The sequence below is a fragment of the Pleurodeles waltl genome, chromosome 9 (assembly GCF_031143425.1).
Source record: "Pleurodeles waltl isolate 20211129_DDA chromosome 9, aPleWal1.hap1.20221129, whole genome shotgun sequence".
In the NCBI taxonomy this organism is placed as follows: domain Eukaryota; kingdom Metazoa; phylum Chordata; class Amphibia; order Caudata; family Salamandridae; genus Pleurodeles; species Pleurodeles waltl.
Window position 1 is genome coordinate 876,532,932 of NC_090448.1, and position 12,889 is coordinate 876,545,820.

Genomic DNA, 12,889 nt, shown 5'->3' on the forward strand with positions numbered 1-12,889 from the left:
GAGATAGACCTCTCAAACTAAGTCACCTGGAATCAGAATATATAGTTAGTCTATGCACAAAGATCCCATTTGGGCTTAAAGCAGATGAGGAACTGTATGTGCATTTATAATGAAAATACAACAGAGCTTGATTTGTGCAGGCATGACAATGCTGGTTAGGCTTGCTGTCCTTCATTAAGGGGCATTATGGGGAATATGACTTATTTCTTAATTGTCTGACAACAATGTATGTGCGAGCCATTCTTTGGACTAATCAATATACACAACAGATGATGATGACAGTGCTTATGTCTATATCATTGGTTGGTGATTAAGGTCCTTGGTACATGTGTTGCTCAGTGACCTATGAATATATATGCTATGTAGAAAGTAGACACTCGGTCCTGATGGCTCACTTATTGAGCATCATACATCACCACACAACAGAACACTTACTCTTATAAACTTCATAATGTGCACTGTCGCACGTTATCACTTGTCAGGCAATCAGTAACCATATTATACTATTAGTACCATCTATGATCCTGACCATACATCATCATGTTCTCTTTGTTTTTAAATATATGCAAATTGGTGCTAGATGTTTTGACTACATCTCCAAGGATGCTTCCTTGTTGGTAGAATGAGAGCGTGTAATAAAGAGATACAAAGGACTCATTGACCGTAAACATGACTCTGGGGAGTCAAGTCACGTTAGTGTTTACCGCCTTGACTGTGGAATAAAATTGAAAGTTTGTGGATCCTGGAGTGCGGTGGTTTCTTCTTTTGTATGCAATATATATATATATATAAAATGATAATATATATATTTTACCTGGTCGCCAGTAGGTAGTTATAGTTACAACCTAGTTTCTATATAAAAAAACATTTTTATACTTGCCTATATCTTTGGCACCACTTGACGAATCTTCACAAAACTTTGCAAACAAATTTGCCAGTTCGGTCAGCAGCTGCCCGCGAAGTTTCAGGGTGATCTGTCCAGGGGGAGCCGAGAAAAAAGAGGGGTCCCAAAACACATTTTCCCCATTCATTTTTCCATAGGGATTTTGAACAGCGATGGCGCAAAAACTACTGGACATATTACACAAAATTTGGCAGGAAGTTAGGTCCTGATCCAGAAAGAGTTTTTTTGTTTTGTGTAATTCCATTCAGTAGTTTTTGAGAAATTAAGGGGAAAACAAATTTGTATATCTAGGGACGCAAAGGATTAGTGGCCCCTAACGATCTTGTGCTGAGATTTGATTGACTGATAGCACTTCAACAACAGAAGCTGTTTTCGGCCATGTTGGGACTCGGCTTCAACCAAGTCCCAAAAAGAGTTTTAAAAAAAACAAAGGGGCAGGGTACGAACACCTTGACCCCTTAGCTCTGGTGGTGGGGTAACAAAGAGACCCCCCCGGGCTAAAACGCATTTTTATTTGGATTTTATGAGTGGAGACGCGGTGGATCTGCGAATCCGCTTGTTACAGTCTTAAAAAATGAAACGCAGTCTCCCACGCTTCATTAGTTTAATGCCCCCGGGTGGGCCAAGTCCTGGGGGCTTTTAAAAAAAGAAAAGAATGGGGGGCCTCCTGGACCCCTCCCGATGCCCCAGGGACGGCTACCTCCTCAGTGCTCATTTTTTTGGATGCAGTGGGGGGCTGTGCCCCCCCTGCTGCCCTGGGGACCATCACCTCCCCAGGGCTTTATTTTAATATGCGGGGGCCGTCTGCCACTGGGACCACCACCCCCGGGCAACATTATAGTTATAGCGGGGTGCATGCCCTCCCCGCACCAAAGGGACACCACCCCTCAGGGCAAATGTTTAAAAGAATAAAGGGGGTCCCTATGGTACCTCCACGCCCTGGGGACCAACACCCCCCCCCCCCCAGGGCTAAGTTGTCGTTGGAGGGGGGCCACATGGCCCCCCTCGTGGAGCCACAGAAGGCCCTGGGGACCACCACACCCCAGGAGCCAGCTCCTAATATGTCCCGGTGGTACCCTGTCAACTTCCCTGTAACAATTTGTTTTTTAAGTGAATTTACATGTGTATATATATCATATCTATCTATCTATCTCTCTATCTATCTATCTATCTATGCATATATATATATATATATATATATATATATATATATATATATATATATGACTTGCCATAATTTCCTCCACTTACTCTGTGGTGGTATACATGTATATGTATATATTTCATTTATATATATATTTATATATATATATATATAAATATTCAGTGAAAAAACAAAGGTTACAGAGAACTTATTGTTAGGTTGACGTTTTACCCATGCAAAACCATAGAAATGTAGCAGTTATAGTTCTACTTACAATTATACTAATGTTAAGAAGCTATAACTCGTTGCCCAGAGTTACTTTCTGGCACTAGTTATAATTTTTTCAGATAAGTATAACTGTAAGTATAACCATAACTGCTAAAATTCTACGGTTTTGTATGGGTAAAACGTCAACCTAGGTATATCATCCCTTAAACCATTGTTTTATTCAGTGAATTTCTATGGTTTTTTTTTATGCACATGTTAATAATTCTGTCAAAGTGGGGCCAGCCAATCAGGGCCTTGTTTTTACCCAGGTTTCGAGGAGGAGCCTTGAATCCGTGGATCAGCTGAAAAAAGGGATTTTTTTTTGCCCATGAGGGGTGCCTAGGGGACCCCTCCATGTGCCCTCTTGGGTCAAGATACCTGTATCCTAAACTCTTAAATGTTTTTACACTGTTTTTTCCCCACTCCCCACCCCAGGCAATGCAAGAAACAAAATGGTGGCCACAACTTTTCTGTCAGTTTGCGGCCAGCCAATCTGAGCCTTGCTTTTCCTTGGAATCTGTGGAAGATTCAAGGAGGAATTGAAGAGGATCGTGGTCCCTATATATAAAAGTTTGGTTTCCATTTAATAACTAGAAATCGACTGAACGGATTTTCACTAAATCACAAAACTGGCGCTTTCTGGACCAAGAGCTACCTTTCTGCCAAATTTGGTGTAATTCCGTCCAGTGGTCACTGTTCAAAATCCCTATGAGAAAATGCATGAGGAGATGGCGTTTTGGGCCCCCCCCCCTTTTTCTCGGACCCCACTTGACGAATCACCCTAAAACTTTCCAGACAGATGCAAAAGTGAGCGTCGTATTTTCTTGGAAAGTTTTGTGAAGATTCATCTGACAGTGCCAAAGTTATTAGCAAACCAAAAACTTTATTCTATGGAAACTAGGTCCTAACTATAAGTACCTACTGGTGACCTCCAGTAGGTAATATCTGTTTCTTAAGCAGCAATGTCATGCACTCCAGAGGATTTTCTAAAGAATGTTATTCAACCACACATAGAAAATCAGGCCTTGACATTCCTGTTTCGGCATGAAGCCTTCTTCAATGTCAAACGCTGAGCATGTATTGGTCATTTAAATGAAAGAGGAAGAGTTGTTGCTTATGGACTGAAAACTGAAAAAAGACTTGCAGGAATAATTCCAATTGACAATTCTTCATGGTGGCCATCTTAAAACATGTAATGGTTCAATATTCTAATTTCAAATACACAATCTTAGACATTTCAATTAAAAATATCCCTATGCAAATGAAAAACTAGGGTAATCACATTTTTCAAAGCATTTTCAGATCTGTCCAATTCATAATACTGTCATATATTTCAACCTCCTCTCAAAAGTAAGCAACCCATCAACCACTCATTCTGTATATATACATCTATTTCATTCATTTACACATCAGCCACAATCCCCAAATCAAAACATCAAATTAATTTTCTTTAAAACCGTAATAAAGCCCTGAATGGGCATTCAGTGGAATTATTCACTTTTGACTTTTTTATATTTGTGGGTGTCCCGGCCCACCCCGGAACACCTACTGTTTTTTTAATAGGAGGCCACAGGGGAGCCCCAGGGTGGTCCCAGTAACCCCACCGCTCCCTGCAAGTGGCCTCTTTTCACGGTGCTGTGAGGAGCAATTTGTTTATGTTAAGGGGTGCCATGGTGCCCACCTAAGGCATCCCAGAGCATTATTTTTCTTGGGGGACAAGACAGGAGCCCCAGAGCCCTCACAGCCCCGCTGGCTCCTACAAGCGCTGGTATCATCATGTTTTTTTTTTTTTTAGCTGAGGTGCCCACCCTACAGCAGGTCCTTTGTTGGGGTCTGAGGGGGGGAAGTCCAGGGCCCCTGCAGCTCCACTGGCCCCCCTGCTTGCACCCATCCCGGCTGCAGTAGGAGCCAGAATTGATACCACCCGCGGGAGCAGTATTCTTTTTCTCTTATATTTTGCCTTCTGAGAGCACATGCAGCTAAAATGTTTTGCACATTACACGTTCTCTGCCTGCACTCTTGGACAGTGAAATAGGTGGGGAGCTCACCTCTGGGACACTTTCCCAGGGCAGGGCCTGGGGAAGGGGGATCCATGGGGCCATTCTATGGCCATTTGGAGACTTGCACCCCTCTGGGACCCCTCCACCTGGCCTAGAGGGTCACGGTATCCTTACACTACTCCCATATGTTTTTTAAAACCTTTTATTGGACTTTGGACTGAGTAGCAAGCCATAAGATGTCTGCTGCCACATCCCTGTTGATGCAGTGGCAGCCAGTCAGATCTCACCATGAGATCCATTGGCCTGTGAATCGTCTACAGCGTGAAATATACAATTGCTTTGAGCCTTAACTGTTAAAAAAATCCTGAACAGAATTTTCACCACATCACAAAAAGCACTCTTTCTAGACTAAGGTCTATCTTTCTGCCAAATTCGGTGTAAATCTGTTCAGCTGTCTGGGCTGTAGTTGTGTCTAAAGTTTCTATAGGAAAATGAATGGTGAAAATGCATTTGGGACCGCCTATTTTCTCTGGCCCTGCTTGATGTGTCACTCTAAGACTCCATGCCCAAACTTGAAAAAAAGTAGCATTTTTTGGAAAGTTTTGTGAAGATTTATCAAAGTTATCAGCTACGCAAAAAGGGCACTTTCTATGAAAATATGATCCTATATCAAAATGTTACTATTTTAAAATTAGGGAACTGTTAAGCGACTGAGAAGATAGGTAAGTACATGAGAAAGGGGATGCTCTACTGATGCATATATCTCTCTACTTTTAACTATTTTAGCCCCATTAAAATACATGTACAGCAAATTACTAAAAACCACACCTTCCCTCCTCCACTCCCTTAACTCTCTGGTTTCATACCTGCATTAACATATAAATGCTCATTTACTTCAGACTGCTCTTCAGGAAAGGCTTTAAATTCAAGAGCTCCTATTCCAAAAAAATGGTATTCGGGAGTGCCTCATTTTATCTTGAATACAAAATGTTAGCATCCTAGTTGTTCATTATAACTCTGTGGTGACAGTGCAGTTGATTACTAGACAGTTAACCTACAGAGTGATGCTGTTGTTGGAAGCACAGGTTTGACTGTACATGTCAGAATGTTTACTGAAATAAATTGTGAAGATAATTAGAACTCACAGAAAATGTGACCTGATTTTAGCTTTCTAGAACACTAACCATAATTTCTATGACAAAAAAATAATTGTATTCCTTTCTGAAGAAAATGCTTTAAGGTTTACAGCTTTGAATCCATCAAGATGTCTTCTGGTGTGCCACACGCTTATCATGATTATGGAATGTTAGTAGTTTATTAGAAAACTCTTGGATGCTGCAGTAGAACTCTTGGGACTCAACTGACAGGCTGCTACTGTTGGAAATGCATGTTTTACTTGAATATCAGACTCTATTCTCACATAGATGAGGAGGACATTGTGAATATATAGAATATGTGCTCTCAGTTAAACTGTTGGAGCAACTTCTATAACCTCCATGAGAAATAACAGTTTTCTCTCAAACATGTTTCATCAAATCCTTGCAGAAGATCAGCATTCTTCACAAGGTAAAATCACCTGAGAGCTCACCAGCACTTCTAAAAATGAGTATAATACTACTAAAAAATGATTTATATTATGATTTATTTTGTGCCTATTATCTTCTAGCACCCTTTAAATGTCCTCTTTTTGTGACTCTCAAAACCTGCCATTCACTACAATCCATTTCAATGGAGACCATGTAGCCGAGTCCTTTAATGACTGCAAGTATGTTTTCAATATTATTGCCAGCCAATCAACGGAGGGTCCTGGGGGTTATGTTTAAAAAAAAAAAAAATCAGGTTGCAGGGACCTTGTCCCTAAATTCTGTAACGGCTGCCAAAACATATTGTTCAGGTTGTGGATAGCAAATCAGGACTTTAAAGTGGCCAGTCATTAGTAAATCTGGACACCAACAGTCCAGATATACCTTGATTTTTTATCTTCTTCATGCCCAACCCAAGTCCTTCTTTAAACAGTAATTTCTCAAAAACAGCTGAATGGATTTACACTAAGCAGTTCTAAGTAACAAGGAAACTTGAGTCACCAGGGGCATTGGGTAAATGCTGTGTCACAAAACAATGGCTCCAAGACTTGTAGATTCAACATTACTTTCTTCTAAATAGTTATATATTTTTAGAAAGCAAGAGGATTTTCTTTTAAAACAAACATTTTCATTGGTGCAGTGGCAGTAGGTAAAAAAATGTATTTGGAACTCTCCCATCGATAATACACACATGTGGCAATAGTGATTATCATCAGCACTCTTGACATAAACTGAGCCCAAGTATATTCTAGAGCGAAGGTAAAATAGAAAGTCAGTTTTCATATAAACAGAGAGAACCATTTAGGATAATTAGGATGAGGTACTTAGTTAAGTACTTACAGATACAGTTAAGTTTTTACAGAAACTGAAAAATAAGGAAAGGGAGGAATAGGGAAACATGCAAATGATTGCCCCATGGGTGTAGCAACAGGTATAGTGCATATAGAGTGTGTTAGAAATGGGGTCTCTAGTTGGCAGTCGGTTTGCACCCTGTCCAACTAGGGACCCTCACTCTAGTCAGGAGAAGAGAGATACCTGCTCAGATAACCCTGCTCACCTTCTTGGTAGCTTGGCACGAGCAGTCAGGCTTATCTCAGAAGCAAAGTGTAAAGCACTTGCACATAATACACAGTAATAAATGAGAACACTACAAAAGGACACCACACATCAGTAATAAAAATGTGAATTCTGCAAGATTTACTCAAAAATACAGTTCCTTGAAGGTGATAGCTCCACCTGGGGTTATCACAGCATCATGATCAACAAAACCAACAGTTCAGGCCAGCTGCGGCGCTGCGGGCCTGCTACAGTGTCAGGAAGACCCGCAAACAGTACCTTTGGAATTGCAGGACGTTGTGATCCTCACGGTGAGCTCCAGAGAGCGGTGTCACTGGTGTTGCGGTGTCAGTTCCAGAGTCGGTGCGGGAGTCGTCGGCCCTTGAAATCACACGCATTGCGGATCGGAGTCTGGGCTGATGAAGTCATGAGTGCTGGCGTGGATGGCGTCGGGGCTGCAGTGCGATTTGGGATGATGCGAAGTGCGGTGCCCACAGGTCACGGTGCAGGCAGCGGTTCAGTGATGGCATCCAGCGGCAGTGAGAGCTGCGGTGTGAAGCAGGGCGGCACGACTTGTAGTGTCTCCAGGTCATGGTGCAGGCAGCGGCAGCGTCGTTGCTGAAGCGATGTCGCCAGTAGGCCTAAGCCAACCGTGCGGGATGCGACAGTGCAAAGTGACCCTCACGAGCTGTGTCCACAGGCTATGGTGAAGGCAAGATGCCTGGTGATGACACTGGAGTTGATGGTGCTGGCACCGGTGGACCGGGGCTGCGTTGCAGGATGGGACGGTGCTTCATGCTCCTCACGAGCGTGGCGTCCACAGGCACGGTGCAGGCAGTGCCGCTGGTGTCAGCAGGAGCACAGGCTGCGGTGTGAGCAGGCGATGCCGAGTGCGGGCCGACAGGTCGCAGTGTAAGCAGCGGCTCGGAGAAGTCGTCCGATGACGGCATCTGTGAGACCAGAATCACAGAGCGAAGAAGGGCAGGTCACGGTGCAGGCCAGCAGCGGCATTGCCAGCGTTGCAGTGGTTTCTCCTCTTGAACAGCACAAAACACACAGTTCCCAGTGTTGCAGAGCGAGGAAACTGAAGTCTTTGGTGTCCTTAAGACTGCCAACAGAAAGCAAGCTCTACTCCAAGCCCTTGGAGAACTCTCTCAAACAGGACACAAAGCAAAGTTCACCCTATGCAATCTTTTCAGGCAGAAGCAGCAACGGCAGGCCAGTTCAACAAAGCAACACAGCAAAGAGAGAGTAGTCCTCCTTCAGCTCTTCCGCTCTTCTCCTGGGCAGAGGTTCCTCTTGATTCCAGAAAGATTCTAAAAGTCTGGGGTTTTGGGTCCTCCTATTATACCCCTTTCTGCCTTTGAAGTTGGCAAACTTAAAAAGCAAAGTCTCAAGTGTTTGCACGATCCTTCCTTGTCTGGGCCAGGCCCCAGAGACACACCAGGGGGCTGGAGACTGCACTGTGCGAGGGCAGGCACAGTCCTTTCAGGTGTAAGTGACCACTCCTCCCTCCACTATAGCTCAGATGGCTCATCAGGACATGCAGGCTACACCCCATCTCCCTTTGTTTCACTGTCTATAGGAGAGGTGTAAACAGCGCAACTGTCAAACTGACCCCGAAGGGGAATCCACAAACAGGCAGAGTCACAGAATGGCTTAAGCAAGAAAATGCCTAATTTCTAAAAGTGGCATTTTCAAACACATTTTAAAAACAACCCTTACCAAAATAAATATTTTTAAATTGTGAGTTCAGAGACCCTAAACTCCAGATTTCTATCTGCTCTCAAAGGGAATCTGAACTTTAAGAATATTTAACGGCAGCCTCCATGTCAACCTATGAGAGAGATAGGCCCTGTGCAGTGAAACCCGAATAAGGCAGTATTTAATTGTTAGGACATTTAAAACACACCAGTACATGTTCTACCTTTTAAATACACTGCACCCTGCCCATGGGGCTACCTAGGGCTACATGTATTCAAAGGGAAGATTTAGGCCTGGCAAGTGGGTACAGTTGCCAAGTTGAATTTGTAGTTTAAACTGCAACACAGACACTGAAGTGGCAGGTCTGAGGCATGTTTACAGGGCTACTAATGGGGGTGGCACTAACAGTTCTGCAGGCCCACTAGTAGCACCAAATGGCGAAAGCCCTCAAGTGGGAAGAGCTGTGCACAATGGTAATGGAGACCCAGCGTGGCTAGAATGAGCGATGTGTGTGGATTCCTGCAAGGGGGCATGGTGGGAAAAAGCCATGCTCAGACCATACAGCTAGAAATAGGACAGCGAACAAGGCGGCAGCCAGATAGGAAGAGGGGTGTAAGATTTTAAGATTTCATGTTGAAAGGACCCCGAAATAGGACAGCAGACCAAAGGAGAATGAATGGTTGAGGAATTTGAAAAGCGACATTTACAATCAAAACAGTGGCCATGTTGGGAGAGGTGTGGTCCTGGAGCATAAGACCAAAGGTCAGCCATGTTTAAAACAACATCGAAATAGGAAAACAGACCGAAGGGGAATATGGTTGATAAAAGAGAAGTGATAGAGGAAGTCAAAAAATTACATTGGCAATCAGAACAGTGAATGTGGAAGTCAGATCACCACAAATAAGCATATTACATAAATTCAACTGATAAATAACAGTATACAACATCTCCTAAGAAAGGAGAGAATAAACAGAGAGAATAAATAAAGACGGGGAAAATGACACCCTTCTTTGTTGGCTTGTGCAGTTTGATCGTAACCATATGCTGTCGGGTCAAAAAGGTCTCATATCATGCTTATCACACCATAATTTACATATCAGTCTGTGGCAATGCCACATACCAAAGTATTCCAGTCTTCCTGTTGGTTTAAACCAGTTTTCATAGTGTTCAATTTCAGTATCCATTTAAGTTCCTCTTTATTAAGGAGTTGCTTCATGTTACCACCTCTTTCGGGGGTCTTGAGAACACTGATAACTTGCCACAAAAGATCATTCTCATAATGTCCTTGTTCCATGGCGTGTTCAACCAGGGGACCCATGGAGACCTCGCGATGGATCCTACTTCGGTGTTGATATATACAGATCTACATTTTCTGTGTAGATATCCTATGTACAGTTTATTATGTGGCTAAATGAACCCATAAATAGCATGACTAGTGTTACAGTTGAGGAAAAGCTGTGCCATGGTGTCTTGGTTTTCCCAAATGTGAAGGCTTTTGTCTCAATACAAAAGGAGCACACACTGCACTGATTACACTTGTAATAACTTGCTATGGGTGGGACACCCTAATGTTATGTGAATTTGACTGGAGCCGTGTCTGACACAATTGCTGCTCTGACAAGATGGTCTTTTAAGATTTTGCCTTTCTTGGGGCAAAAAAGTGGCTCTACTGCTTTAACTACAGGGAATATATGGTTAGAGCCCATTACGAATGGGACAAGGCTGGTGCGTTGCTTGCTTTGCCAGCAAATCCCACTAAATGGGGATTGCAGATATTGGAGATGGTGGCTGGTGATGGCGCTGAGGTCTATGATCCGGTTCATATTAATGAGCTCTGCCAAACGTATTATACAACTTTATATTCTTGCTTGCCCTGACCGGCCCACTTTCTCTGAACCTCTTCCTGGACCCACTGCCCCTACTGACCTTGATGCCAGAGACCACAGAGGGGTTGAGAGCGGATATTTCAGCCAAGGAAGTTATGGCTGCCATTAAGGCCACGGCACAGGGTAAGGTGCAGGGCTTGTACAGGCTGCCGGTTGAGTTTGATGCCAATTACATCACTCAGTTGGCCCCTCGCCTGGTGAAAGTCTATAGACAGGCCCATGAAGCCTGAGTGCTTCCTTCTACCACGAATGAGGCCTTGATACTTCCCCTTCTTAAGCCGGGTCATCCCCCACAGGAAGTAGCACCGTATCCACCCCTGTCAGTGGTCAACGTTGACTATAAATTTCTGAGCTGGGTGTTGGCAATGCGACTCTGTAATAGGTGATATAATAACATTCTTTGGTGATGTATTAACATTCTTTACATTCTTTTGCGTATTGTTCTTAGACTCTCAGATTGCTAATGTGCTCGAGCTTCTGGTTCGATGGTCATTCGGCCGTTGATCCGGTGGCTGGAGGCAGCTGGCTCTGTTGTGGGTCTGTAACTTAGAAATAAACTTTGGACTTACCTTTATCTACAAGTCTGAGTTTGTGGTCATTCGCGTCCCCACTCTACATACTCTTGCCCCTTATGTTGCGGCTTATTCACGCTGACCAGATGGGCTTCATCCCCAAGCAGAGCATAGTGTTCATTATCTGGAGGGTAACATCACTGTTGCTTGTTGCCACCTCTGTTGACGAACGGGCAGTGGTCATGGCTGTCAATTCCGGGAAGGCCTTTGATAGCCTAGGTTTGGACTATCTATAAGCTGTGCTGAGCCACATGGGCCCAGGGGGTTCTTTGTATGGGTTTGAGTGTTGTACACGGTCCCTTTAGTGAGAGTTCAAACGTGGGGAGTGACATCGGGCACCTATGCGATGGGCAGGGTACGTTCAGGGATGTCCTTTGTCCCCATTGCTGTTTGCCCTAGCGTGGAGCCACATGGCGAGCAGGGCATAGGAGGGTGTCTATTATAACAGCATCATGAACTAGAGCGTTATGCATCATCAATTTCTGGTACTTAGGTGTCCAGCTGTATCGGACAGAGGCTGCCTTGCTGGACAGTTTTCTCAGCAGGGTGCTTACGACGCTCCATACGTTGATACACTTTTAGGAAAATCCCCCCATCTCTGTGACGGGGCGGGTGGTGATCGCCAAAATGGCCTCCATGCCATTTTTCCATGCTCCCTGTTATGATCCTTCATAGCAAATTTCAGGAGATGCATTCCATGCTTGTGGATCTCATTTATTATTCACTCGTTTATCATCACTTTCCTATCCAGGTGCCCATCCAGGACACCTTTTTTTAAAAACAATTATTGGGGAGGGGGCACGCAGCCCCTCTCCCTTAGCCATTACAGCCCTGGGTACCCATCCTGTGGGGCCTTTCTTTTTAATTAAGGACAAGGGGAGCACACCCCCTCTCCCAGAGCCACCTTGGCTCCCAGAGAGCCCATCCGCTCCTGGCCTTTATTTTTAATTGATATTTTAAATAATTTCATCACTTTATTTTTACATAATATTTTCCAGCTCCTGTCTGGTTTGAACAGACCTCTGTTTCCCTGCCACACATTTGCAGGCAGGGAATTCACTGTGTTCTGGGGGTGGGCTCCCTGGGGCACAGCTTGTGAGGGATGTGGTTACTGAGTTCAATACACTCTGTATGGAGGTTTATGAGTATAGTAATAATTGAAAGGTTTTGTGTGAAATATAGTGAGTAAAATCTTTATTCGGAAATAAAAATATCCACAAAAGGAACACCAATAAAACATACAGGCAAATCACCAAAACCATACATAGGTTCAAGGCAATAGCATTCACACGAGGTATAAAGGCATATAAAATATGAATAACACTTACAGGTCCTCCCCGACATACAATTCAAACAATCACCTATCACACGAGATATAAAAACATATAAAATATTAAAAACACTTACAAGTCCTCCCCTACATACAATTCATCTCTACTATTTTAAAACAGCATCCTCTTGCGTCAGGCCACAGCTCCTTTCAAAAAATTGGCCCACGGAGCTGCATACCTCATAATCATTTAACTGGCGAAGAAAGGGCAAAGCAGCCCTGCAATTGGCAAAGCTATATTTTCATAATAGCGTTACCAGGTACAATTCTCTTAGGGGCTCATAGTGTTTGCAGAAGAACATCAAATGTAGCAGCGTTTGTGGGGAGTGCTCTTCACAGGGGCAGATACAAATAGCGCTGAAGGAGAACTGTCTTTGAGGAAAAGACAGCAACCAGTGAAGGGTCCCTAATCTGAAGCGGGTTAGAAGCATTCTGTCATACAC